This window comes from Hylaeus volcanicus, chromosome 5 (assembly GCF_026283585.1).
Source record: "Hylaeus volcanicus isolate JK05 chromosome 5, UHH_iyHylVolc1.0_haploid, whole genome shotgun sequence".
In the NCBI taxonomy this organism is placed as follows: domain Eukaryota; kingdom Metazoa; phylum Arthropoda; class Insecta; order Hymenoptera; family Colletidae; genus Hylaeus; species Hylaeus volcanicus.
This window is the reverse complement of record NC_071980.1, coordinates 23,960,166-23,973,993: the sequence shown is the minus strand read 5'-3', so window position 1 is coordinate 23,973,993 and position 13,828 is coordinate 23,960,166. Positions and strand designations below refer to the sequence as shown.

The 13,828-nt window shown below is 38.8% G+C and overlaps 1 protein-coding gene and 1 long non-coding RNA gene across 4 annotated transcripts in view; both read left to right on the top strand.

The window, feature by feature from the left end:
- Positions 1-13,828, top strand: part of LOC128876968 (uncharacterized) — a 321,109-nt gene that overhangs the window by 31,370 nt on the left and 275,911 nt on the right. The window lies entirely within an intron of this gene.
- Positions 7,664-13,235, top strand: LOC128876976 (uncharacterized). The gene is made up of 3 exons (XR_008457165.1): positions 7,664-8,907; positions 10,909-10,954; positions 11,266-13,235. It is a non-coding gene; the product is annotated as an uncharacterized LOC128876976 (long non-coding RNA).

Below are 13,828 nucleotides of genomic sequence, written 5' to 3'. Positions count from 1 at the left end.
GAAATGTTAATAAATTCAGATCAATTTTAATAAATAGTAATACATTCGTATAGAGAATAATATTGAATAACGGTCCTTGGAAAGTTAAAAGGTTTTCCAAAAGGAGCTCAAGTATTCTGTTTCTTAATAATAAAATGTACTTCTCACCATAGTATTTAAGATAAAAGAATCGAGTATAATTCATACTAACTACATCTTATTAAAAAGAAAATTCTAAAGCTCCTTCGGACAATCCTTATGAAAAATAATTCTTGCTTAACGGTGCTACTTTCATTTAGATATTCATACATACATGGGTACCATCTCCATCGCCTTATAATTGAATTCGATTAAAAAACATCTACTCCAAAACGTTATTTTCTTTTCGTATATAAACATTTTTGGAATCCATATTTCGAATTGTTGAACTTTGTCCATTAAGCGACACATTGCGGTGCGGCGCGAACACAATGGCGACGATTTCACTCGGAGGCAGGTAGCGACAATATAAACGAGTGATTTACCACCAGGTTAAGCATTACGCTGTTCGTACTCCTATCGAATATTCCGTCTGTCTATTTACTAGTTTACCATGAATCCACATTTATCCGTGCATCCGTTCGTTCGTCGACTGACTGGAAGTTCACTGATCCGGATACGCATCGCAAATTCGCATATGACGCCCGCGAGGCGCGTATTCTGCGCTCACGTTGATCTTCGCGATGCTGGGAACGAGACCTTCGACGGAATGGTCGCTCTGCGAGTAGTAATTGCAATGGACCGAGGTTCCCCGAAATTTTGCACTAATCGTTGCAGGAATAGTTGTAAAAAGGAATTTCTATTCTTGGTATGGGTACAATTTTCCTGGAATAATTGCTGATGAATAAAGCTAACATAGTTGCGTGTAATCTTGCAACAATTCTCTGACGATTAGTGTGATCAGGGTACAATCACAAACAGTCATGTCTTAGATGGATGCGATATCATTGTTATTAGAGTGATTCATAAATAACTAATAATAAATCACTTGTTCCCACTTAGCAGGGAAATTACATATTGCTACCTGCAAGAGGTTACCTGCAATATTTTTTCTCTAGTCTTTTATTGTATTATGTTTTTATGTGTTTTGAATTTGTCTATGAATGTCTCATATTTTACACCTTTTTTTTAATGAGTAGTTTTAAAGTTTGGAGGATCATCCCTTATTTAAGTTTGAAAAAGAATGACAGAACATTTGTAGAAAAAATCGTCTAAAGTATTTGTTTGGAAAATGATATTTGAACAGATAATAGGAGTCGGTGGCGTGACGGAAACTAGGCTCGTATTCATAGATAAGGAAGTCAGTTTTCTAGTTTGTTAATAATTCGCAATATACCGAGGAAGCAATCCATTTGAGGTCGTAAATGCATTAATATTATTGCGGTTAAGTAAGGTGGCGGATATTACAACCAAATGAGATCCTCGAAGCTTTCATATTTGATTATGAAAAAGGAGCTGGCACGAAACCAGAAAGAAGGAAACTTCTTACCCAAGTAATAATTTAGAAAAACAGACAGAAAATAAACTGATTCTCCGTTACTCGTTAAACTAAAATTAAAAGTTGTTTTTATTTGAATACGTGTACATCATGCATGAATAAATTCAAATTTATTCGACTCGAGTTCCATTTGGAATATTTTTCTCGAGGCCATGAATAAAGTTCATATGATTCGTGAAAAACCAATTTTCTTTTAAATAGTATTTTAAATAACACGTTATCTTATCTCATGAAACGACTTTAAAAATAATAATATCGCATTTGAAGTAACGATACACTTTTGGAAATAATTATACGATAAATAACGAAGTTATAATCATTCAAGGAAAAAGAAACTTTGCTTTCACAAATGACAAATATATACATATAAGGTATTTGATAGATTTGTCTACAATCTATCCATAAGGAAACAATTATTTTTTCAATTCTTTACAAATTCTAAACGATACAGAGAGACTTACAAATAATGCATAAATGGTCCACAATTTTATTGCAGATTAACTTTCTGAAATGTTCGCGTCAACTGCTTTTAATTTTGTTATCGTTGCGTGTATGTAATTGTATTTGCTCGACGCGCAGTATCGGAGCAGGCTATAGAGGAAAATTCGAAACTATCATCGCTGCGTTACTTTTAGGCGATTGGTCGACCGTGTGTACGCCGAAAAACGTCAATCTCTTTCTGCAGCGTGCGTATTTCACGCGATATCGACGTTTTTTCTTTTTTTTTTTTTATATTTTATTATCGCGTGAGAGCACGGGAATCTCTGATGCATTGTTACAGGCATCGGTAATGTTTTTGATTTATTCAAACGACGAAATTTGTGCGCCCGGCCGATCGATTACAGCTGAAGGGGGAGGTATCGTGACATATCGTCGCATTAAAATATTTACGACATCTATATTCGGTTTGGACGTAAAATTCCATTCAAAAAACATTTACCAGAGTATCGATTTAATCATTCGTCAAACTACATCCACGCCGCGTATACCGGAATTTACAACCATCATTAACTTTTTACGCGCTTTTACCCCATACGCTCGATTACGTATGTATACGGCGGAGCTGATGACGCAATTCGCATACAAATCCAACGTAAACACGTACTTTAGCCGATCTTGACTTTCCGTGTTTATAGTCGCAGTTCTGAATCGATTCTCGTGGCAGAGGCGCTCTATTCATTTACATCGATCGAAGTGAAAGTAATGCTCTTTAATTTTATTAATTAATTTTTTATTTCTCGTCATCTATAAAAGAATATTACAATTGTACTCTAATCAAATTTTAATTGTTAAGAAATGTGTATATTATGGATGCGTGAATATCAGTTAACACGATTCCGTGTTAACGGCCGAGTGGATTTGAATGAAATTTTATAATGGAAGGAAACAACGTTGGCCTTCAGTGAAATCAACAAAAAATATTAATTAAATAAATAGTTAATTCAGAAATAAATCAAGGACGATCAAAGCGCGGAACAATGTATCTCTTCGAATACTCTCTAATTGCGAGTTACCGCGGAAATTAATCGGTAATTGCGAAATGCAGGAAAACGGATCGGATAATTATTCGGTATTTACAATCGAGCAAAGGTGCAATCACGCATTCCAGTCACTCCATTATCGGGCGTTATCGACATACAGGGTGTCCCAACCTAAGTGATACGGAGCTCTAACTCCAAAACTATCGGCCGAATGCAAAATTTCAAATATGGAAATTCCGTGGTAAAATGGTCCTCGTGTTTCAGCGAGAAGGATTTTTTGTTAACTTTGTTATTTAACGAGATACGATGGCCAAGTTTCGTTTTTCAAATGGAACTATATATTTTTTTTTATACCATGCGATAGTACTTTTCAAGACGAATTCATTAAGCTTCAATGTATTTACCCGATTTTTATTAGTTTTCAAGCTATAACGCTTCAAAGTTTGCTAGGCTGGGACACTATGTCTCTCAGATACCCATCCCCCTCGCTGCCAGCCCATTCTTATTTCTTTTGCCCGTAGTTTCGCCCGAGTAGCCCCGACCACCGGTGTAATATGATCCTCGCCGATTGATACGCTTCTGTCGAGTGTTTTTTTTTTCTCGGACCTCTTTCTCCTTTCACTATCTGTCCTTTTCTATGTTCGACGCTCGATACGAGTCAAGTGTAGACACATAAAAACACCCGAGTGCAATGTTTTGGGTCTCCGATTTTGCATGGCTCCTTCAGTCGATACTGTATCTTCTAATGTTTTGCCAACAAACTTCGAGTGTAGAGAAGGACAGCGAACGAAGAAGAGGACGGAGCGACGTGCGAAAATGGCGACCAACACCTGACATGTAGTAAATATGATGCGAATTACGTCGTGTTTGGTCTCGTTTTAATCAGAAAAATGTCAGGAATACGATGGTAACAGTTTTACAACAAAAACGGTAATAATAAAATAAAGTTTGTTCGTTTGATCGTATACATTAGATATTGACATTTCGCATGGTGGCTCCGATAGCATGAAATTCGTCGAGTTTAAGCGGAACGCTTCTTCGAAAACGAGCAACTTCTCGACGAGATCAATCACCGTAGCCAACTTCAAAGCTCGTTTAATTGGCAAAGTGACTGCGTCTCTACGTCATAGCTATCTACACGAGCACGTTATACCCAGGCGGCCGGTTCGCATGGGTCACAGGGAATACGATTGACCTCGACATTACTAAATGTGACGATGATTATGATACTGTCCTAAGTCCTACATTTTTCCTATCGAGATACTTCGACTTAGTTTTTTGCGTGTATTAAACAAATATATGTAAAAGGTTACATTGGAATGATAGCTTGTAAACAAATGTGTTATTCGATGCTTCGAATGGTTTGGAAGATTTTCAAGACCAGTGATGGATCTTAGAAATGAGTTATGGAATATTGAATTTTATTTAGAAAAGACAAATTATAAACTATAAGGGTTGTTTTCATACTACTACAGAGAAGCAAAACAGATTGGTATAATAAGTAATATGATACTGTTTTAATTTTATTTAATAACTAAATTTTATGAACTACTACAGTCTTGATAGATTTCACTCATTTTGTATACATACCTTGTTACTGAAATATTTCAGTACTCTACGTACTTGTATGTAACATTACCTGATTAATTTTCTTTCTTTTCGGTAGTCACCATGCATTAAGATTTCTCCATGAATTTCGAGATGATTCAAAGAGGATTAGAATCCATCTTGTTGAAACGTTTTCCCAACAAATACACTCCGGTTTTCTGAAAATGACTACTATTCGTTACGCACATACAGTGCTAGAAGCAAACCTCGTAATAAATTTGTTTCAATAAATTTTCATTCGCGTTCAAAGTTGTCGCGCGACCGCAAGCGAATTCCCAGTATAATTTTCTGTCCACGTTGCATGAATTAATGCTAGTATAAAAACCTATTCAGGCACAGTGCGTCGATTATCCGATGCGAGTGGCAATTTTCTCGAGTGCATGGAAATCTCTTTAAGCGCACTGCGGAGACCTAACTGCGCATCGAGTTTCCGAGAATTACCTCTGCGGTTTCACGATAATAATTGCGATGAATGGCCTTTCATTGCCGCAGAATGAAGGAGTTTAGCGATAGAGCTGTTTTACAACTCGGATCGATGCGTTAAGCTGTCTTTCCTCGTTAGAAAATAACATACTCGTACGTGGGCTGACTCACAATGCACGATTCGCTATGCATCTAGCCGGTGCGATTTCTAGAACAATTACGTTTAATAAAGTGCACGTGTATACTTTGGTCGTGTGTCCCCGTCGTATGCATTTATCGCGGTAGATAAATTAAGCGTTTATTCTTGTCTGTGTACTCCCGCCCTCCCGTTGTTTTTTTTTTTTTTTAACATTTAATCGTTAATCCTTGAGGAATGTCACTCACAGATAGCAATCAACGCTTAAACTTGTTCTGCGTTCGGACGAACTATTTTAATTCTTCTCTGCGATGTTTCAACAACTGACTATGTCTTTCAAATATCGATCCCGCAATTAACACGATTCATGCTGCATATTGCGAGAACATACATAATTTTAGTTAACCTTCTCAGTTATTCTCCTCGATCATTCTTTACCGCTCCTTTTTTTCCTTTCTTTTATTGCTCTGTTTCGTTTTTACTTTACTTGTCCCTAAAATGTAGGTTCAATTGTTTAATACTTTCCTGTTCAATTTACTTCTGACCGATTAATCGTATCTAATTAATGGCGCAACCCAAATTTTTGTGAATTACGTATGGATCATTTTTTATTTTAATTACTATTCCTAATAGAACCTGATACCGATAACAATAAACGTCAGAAAAATTCTTTTATTTAACCGTTGTGTCTCTCTATACACGTGGATAGTATAGACTGTTACAATCGCCCAACGTCTTTGATATTCTGCAGAAAACAGATTCGAACAAAGAAGAACGAGACTCAGCTGGTTATATAAACATGAATAAACTTACACAGCACGGTGTATTTATAGTTTCCCTATTATGTAACGCGAATTAACTTCTTACCTGTGCACTGAAGTCTTCATTGTTATAAAATAATTGAAGTCCTGTTGTATTCATGCTACGCGCAGACAATTTTAATCTACATATTTTAATCGAAAAACTTTCACACCAAAAATACTATTTATTTAAATTAATTAAATATTCCAATTTAAATTCTGTTATTAATTTCGAAGATTATTTACTTGAGCATTTTACTGCATTTGCTATTTACTTATTAATTTCTAACTACTTTCTAATTCGCTACGTTCTAACACATTCGCGAAACAGTATCTATTCTAGTAATTGACGCTGAAATACAAAACATTGGGAAAACATGCGTAAGTGATTCGTGGATCGTATGAACCAGTAAATTAATTTTAATAAATTCAGTCACAAAGAGTCGAAACGTTAAATAAACAACAGCTTCTTCGAGACTGGAAAAGTATCGTACTTTAATGATTTCATAAGATTCGTATGTATTGACCTTCTTTTCCTTCCGCTTTATTCCAATTTTTCCAAGTCCTTTTTCCGCATTGCCTTTTTCCTCTGCAGCGGGCGGAAGCAGCATCCATTAAACGATCCACTAAATGTTAGGAAAATGTTATCGCTACTCGCATGAAATAACCATTCAACGAAGTGGTTCGACGAGCGCCGCGCCTACCACCCTCTTCGTTTTCCCTCCCTTTAAAATCTCCCTGTATCCGTCTCACCCTCCGCGTGCTTGTCGTTTCTGCATATTTTCCCGCAGTAACTGAGCCAGTTGAGTCCGAGAATTCAGAAAGCTGTATTCCGCATCTCTTTCGTTCGCGATTTTTCCGTTTTTCCTTCTCGGCGTCGAAAACTTTTTCTCCCCGTTTCGAGGTCTACTGAGGCAATTAGGAAAATAATATTCTAGGAGTACGTTACGGTTTTTTCTTCTTACGTTGATAGGATCTAATTTGTACAACATGTTCGTACATTCCATCTCTCACGTTGTCGTAACAGACCTCGGTGTTCGATTAGTAACGGAGAGTTAATCCTAACGTTGTGCTCGTCGAAGCTGCAAAAATGATCTACTTGGCGAATTCTTGGACTTATTATGTAGGTGTCTTATCGTGTAATTTAATCTGCCGGTGTGGTGTCGATGTCGTAACATAAGTAGTGCGAGCGGGGTCACTGTGATCCTATTAAACAAAAATGATTTAATATTTACACGGATAATATATATAATTTTTGTAGGTCATCGTGAATGTTTTTATGTTATCAAGCATAAAAGATGAAGTTTCTATGAACGTTTAAAATACTTAATGGCTACGGGTGTTTATATTTTTTGATTTTTAAATATATTTTTGCTAAACAAACCTTTATATTATTTTATGAAATATTTGATTGAAAGTTATGTGTTCATTTTACAATGCTGCAGATATGTTTATCCTTTGAAATTGTGTTTGGAAACAATTATTACATATTCTTGATGTGTCTAGAAGACCCTAAAGATTGATGCATGTACTCGAAAGATCACCAGAACCATCGGCGAGTTTTCCCTTATCCCCAATTTCAGCGATACGAACTCGAACTCTTTTCCCCAGGCTCGGCGCAGTTGCCAAAACACGGCTCTCAATATCGCGACGTACCGACGCTTCGCGTCGCTGCGTCGCTATCGATTGGACTCTTTCAATTTCGCGGATCTGGTCGCACACCCGGCTTCTCAATTACATCGCTGTTCTAACCTTTATTGCGCCGGCATCGTCAAATCGGGTATCCTTGCGCAATCCCCGCCAGAGCTCGGCAATGCTATTAGCTTGGTAAGAAATTAACGTCGGTTTTCGAACTTTTGAACTTTGACGCTTGGTTTCGAGATAACAGTTCACTTTATTTTATTTACGTTCTAATGTTATCTTACAGTGCGGATGTCGCGTTGCATGCTGTTAGGTACGTTTCTGTTTTTACTGTTAATTTGTGCTCGCTTCAAGTTATTTACTTCGCAATGGATACTAAGCAAGCTCGTGTAATATTCTTACACGAATATAAACTGGGTCACAAAGCTGCAACTGCGACTCGTAACATCAACGATGCATTTGAAGAAGATACCGTAAATGAACGCACGGTGCAGCATTGGTTCAAGAAATTTCGAAGTGGAGATGAGAGCCTCAAAGACGAAGATGGTGGCGGACGCCCTTCTCTCGTCGACAACGAACAATCGAAGGCACTGATTGAAACTGATCCACGAACAACGATTCGACAACTTGGACAGGAGTTGGATTATTGACTCACCTGAGACAGCTGGGAAAAACGGATGCCGCATGAGTTAAGCGTAGACCGAAAATCGACATTATTTTCCTACCATAAGCTGCGAGCGAAAGGGTGGTCGATGGGGGTTGTCGATGAGGTATACGAGGTTCGCAGAGAAAAGGAGGATGTAAGGACAGGAGCGAAGAAACAGCAGAGGAGGAAAGAAAAGTGACGGAGGAACGGAAAAGTGGTGGTAAGGGTGGAATAGTGCGAGTGGGAGGGTTGTTGGGTGGCTTGAGGACGCAAGGAGGAGAGGAGCATGATGGGAAGAGCGATAGAGGTAAGGGCAGGAGCGAAGGAACACCGGTGAGGAAACGGGGGAGGAAAGAAAAGTGACGGAGAAACGGAAAAAGGGGGTGCAAGGGTGTAACCGAGTGAGTGGGAGCGTGTGGCGAGGCTGGAGGGAGCGAGGAGGAGAGAAAAGCAAGGTGGTGCAGCGGAGAAGGCGATCGATGCACCGTCCCGGCCATACGGCGGTGCCTGAGTCAGCCTTTCGCGAGCATTGGCCGCCTGGCATTACGGCTGCGCTCGTCGTAGAAAAGCGGCAACCGAGGAGCGGATTGGGGCTGAAGGAGAATGGGGATGAGGGTGGAAGACTGAATCGTTGCCGCCAAACGCAGCCTCTGCAAGTATGTACCGGCTGGTTACCGCGGTAGAAGTGACGTTCTAAATGAATATCAACAAGCGCGCTGCCTCGAGATGAGATGAGATGGGACGGGGGTGGCGGCGGAAAACCAGAGAAAAGAGGGAAACGAATTTTATTTTCGCGGGCGTGGCGTGGGTACGTAACGGGGGATAGTTCTTCTCGCGCCGCTTTCTTTCCACCACGGCTCGTTCCCCATCTTTTGTCCGCCGTCCATTCTCGTCTCTAACGTTCTATCGGCTGTCTCGACGACGTCGGCCCCGTTGCACCACCTTTTCTAACGCAGCGGTTCTTCATCCATTTTCCACGGACTACTCGTGCTAGGCTGTTGAGAGCTCGTCGACCATTATATTATTATGTTGAAAGTTTCACTTGTTTGATTTTGGAATTATTTATTAATGGATCAACACCCACATATGGGTGACTTTTCACTAAAAATTTAAGAAACTTATTCCGAAGACGAGGATGTCAAAGAAAATAAATCTAGATAGGATTCTTGAATTTTAATGTTGTAACAGCAAATACTGTGACAAATTGTCGATTATGTAGTCTCGAAATATTTCAAAACAAAATTTTAGTTCCATTCAAATTTTGATAAAAATTAGCATGGCGCTGAATGTGTTAAAGGAAAATTTGGAGAAAGAGAAATAATTCTTTGGAGTATTTTAGTGATTGTAAAATTATAAGAGGAATATCTATTTGTGATAGATATGATATACTTTACGAATTCGAGTTAATCAGTGTCTTATACTTTGTCATGAATTCAACTAACTTTATGATTTTATCACTGTTATTCATTAGATAATACATAAAAGAGCAAAGAAGAATTTATTTTTCTAAAATCTTCGGATATAGTTCAATTAGATTAAAACATGAATGGTTTTCAAACATCGGTTATTCGAATATACCCAATGCACATCTGCGAATGGTGGGGATGACCGCGTGTCTCTTAAACAGTATTCATTGGCCTGTGTTGCAATTAGGAGCACTGCAACTGCATTCCTCGTGTCCGTCGATTCCCCCGCTCGTACACAGCTATGATTTTTAAATCGCAGTCGAGTCGCGTCCGGGGATATTCGGATATATCCAGGATGCATGCGCGAGTGGGTGGGCCATAGTTGGAACGTGACAGGTAGCTCAGCCGCTAATTGCATCGGGATAACGCTCCGAATGTCGGGGAAGACGGTTCGATCTCCGCTTCTCTTTGCTCGCGCCAATTGGTCCGCGATGGGGGTTGGGAAGTAGGAGTGGGAGAAAGGAAAGGTGGATGGTACGAGGCCGGGGGTGGTATGGGGTATAGAAGAGAGAATCGTACGAGAGTTTCAAGCGTGGTCGAAGCAGGAGGACCGGGGGTGGGGAAGCCAATTAATTTTACGATGGCAAACAGTGAGACTGTCGCAACGCCGTTTCTGCAGTTCACCGAAGTAATTAAAGTTTAAATTGTTTTGAAGAACAATAACGCCCCTACCCTCGGTCTTTCCATCGGTTACTCCGGGCTGTCTCTTCGACGCGCGTCTACCCACGTCTACGGCATTCCGCGAGAGAAGAAACAGAGACGAATGGTCGCGGGACGGGAGAATGCCACGAGTTTCGAATTGAGACGAGCACAGGAAGTCGAGGGAGGATGTCCATTTCGCCATGCCGTCGTTGCACAGGCGATACGTGATACGCTCGACTCGAAGGTCGGCTGATAAGGGTGGTTCAGATCTGGTGGAATTATTTCAAACAAGAAATTTCATGATTTTTGTTGCGAAAGTAATTTAGAAATGATAACCTTGTTTTTATATCGAAATGGGATCTGTTATTCGCGAATAAATTTTTAAGTGAATTTTCTAATCTTGAATTTTAATTGTGAAGCATAGCATTGAATTATATTATTTTCATTAATTCTCTGAAAATTTAAATACAAGAACAAACTACATCTAAATTAAATAAAGCCAAAATAGTGGTTCTCTATCACTAACCCGGTTCTTCCTTTTTGTTTCAGGTAAGACGCAACGAGAGCTATTATCCACAGAAATTTCTCATCACAGGTATCTACTATAATACACGTTATTACCAAAAGAATATTAGCACATCCCATAAATGAGTAGGCTTTCTCGATACGTATTTAAAGTGGGAATGTAAATGATGTCTCTCAAATTAACTCTCTATCGAATCGCCTTCAAGATATCTTTCTCTTATAGTGAACTATATTAAAAATCACGAAAAATATAGTTTCACATCTATCGCGAAACATTTACGACTAAATAGTTGAGATTGTCAGTTAAGAGCATGTCAGCGGAAATGAAGTAAAACCGTGGTCGGGATTGATAAGGGATCGCGTTATAATATTCTTGCGTAGAAATAAAGCACGACGTGAAACTGTTTGCCAACCACTGGATGTAACGGCTCGGCTTTTATTTCGTCGATGAACCCTAGTCCAGCATCGATTACCTCAGCGTCGACCTACGCGCGGTAATATCGGCTCCACTTCGCTTCGTCGATTACACGCCATCGCTCTAATTATTATCCAGTGGATCGAGTTCTCATCGATTCGTTTCACCGTGGAGTGGAGGGTAATTAAGGTTCAAACGAATGCGACGAATCGCGAGAAATCAAGATTAATCGGCATTGAGAAGTGCACCTATCACAAAAGAACCCCCGGTTTACATTTATTTCGCCAAGGGGTGACCTGTTTTGTGCGCGATTGTCGGATGTTAAACAGGAATGGGAAAAAATACTTGCTTGGATGGAAATTGATAATAAAATATACGCGACTTTCCATTCATCTATCTCGTTGAGTAAAAATTAGAATTTTATTATGATAGTCCCATTTCATTATTCGGATTATATTTGAACGAATGACAACTTATCCGAGCAAACGTTGAGTCAAATAGAATATCACTATAATAGTTAAAATATAAAAATTAAAATAAAATGAAAGTTATGAGTAGACTGCGAATTTTATGCATCCAAACTAATGCAATAAATTGTACATGCTAAATATAACCAAAAGGTATGCGTACGTATTCCAAACGTAATAAAAATATTATTATATTAATAGTAGAATATATTCAACGTGCATTACGTATATTTTTTGTTGTTTTCCATGTTACGAATGGATTTCCAATAAAAGCTTCAAAATTTTGTTTCTCGATAACAAAGTATGCCTATCAACATTGTCTTCGAAAAATACATACAGATCGAAAAATAATGTCATTTCTTTTACATTAAATTCAAACAAATACATTCGTTATCAACAGCCCTTAGTATTGAGATTCGCAGAAACGACATTACTTTCCAGTCCACCTAACATTAATTACATAAATCCCTTATATTCCCTACCAGTTCTATTTGATTAAAAAACAAAATTCCTAAAGCTCCTATTGGAAAATCCTTTACATCGCGAACTAAAGAAAGAATACACGCAAATTGTAGCCAAAGTACAATCTTCATTCACAAATAATCGGTATAATTCTCGCTTCTCTGCCGTGACTCCATTCGTTGAAATTGAGTTGTACTCATTTGTACGGCTATCCTATCCGTCCGTGTATCTCGCTTCAGCTTGATTCGAGCGGCGCAATTTTTATCGAGAATCGAACGGGCGCTCGTAGCGAACCGATCGTTTCCATCGACGCCAGTAAAATCTAGAGGGGCAAAAATCGAGCGCAGGTGTCTTTGTCTGATTAACCAGCGTGGCTCGTAAACCACACTATGGCTAATTATCGGCATTGAGGCGACTAAAGGAGCGGAAGACCGGTTGATCGAGCTTGTTGGCCGCTCAGAGAATCAGAAGTTGCTAAGGCCCGTTGCTGGTCTCGCAAACTCATTATCCGAGGCTTGTACCCAGCCCAACCCTATTCCCTATCCCTTTCTCTGTCCTCCCACCCTCTGTCCTCCTCGCCCCAGCACCTCTCGGCACTAATTATAACCGTAATCGTGGCGTGCATTAACTCTCCTCGTACAAGTAATTGTTAACGCGAGAACACGAACCAGATTGCATTACCACGCTAGTTTTGCGGCCCTCCATTGGTAATTAGAGCTCTACGATCGAGTTGAAGTCTGTTATCTTTATTTCGAGCTGGCCTTTTCACCTGTCCTCTTAATTCGCGGTATTATTAAAGTACGCTCGAGCGGCGTGGTGACTACTCGTTAATAAACTGAAATTTTACATCGATAAAAGTTTGGGAATCATTCCAAGTAATTAAATACTCCTGGTTGGGAGCCAAAAGTGATGCTTGCCGTGCGTGGGATCGGACATCCATTAATAGACGTATAGATTTATTAGTTATATATGGACTGTTGTAAACGTTAGGTAAGAGGTTGCTCGTTTGGTAGTTGAAAATATTTAATTTGAGTAATTTTATTTAATCTACCATACTCCAACTTGTATAGCGAATGCAGCATGACTCTAAGTTACATAAAACATTGAATTTAAAATATCTAGTTTCTATAGAATATCGAATTTGTCGACTTGTTGAATTTTTTAACGAGCTAAAAGTAATCTTTTCAAGAAAAAGTAATCAAATTTAATAATACTATTTTTATTTGCACTTTGCCTTTTAGTTATACATGTACACTAATTACTTATATTATCTGTGTACATATATCCATTCGTGTATATCCATTCATATTCATATTGCATGCAATTAAACTGATCATTAAGAATAACAATAATAAAAATAATAATTACGATGATAAATTGTTCAGTTTTCAGAAAGTCAGAATTTACAGGCGAAAGAATGTCGCGTGGATTTAATGTAAATTTAATCGATGCATTATTACGTTATGGTTAGAAACGGTGTCGCCGTGTCGAGTATCTACGAAGATAGAAGTTTGACCTACTATGTAGTTCTTTTGTATCGATTGTACATAGTTCCTTGATGTAGTCGCGTGATCAATGCGAACGATGCCAAACGTTTGGC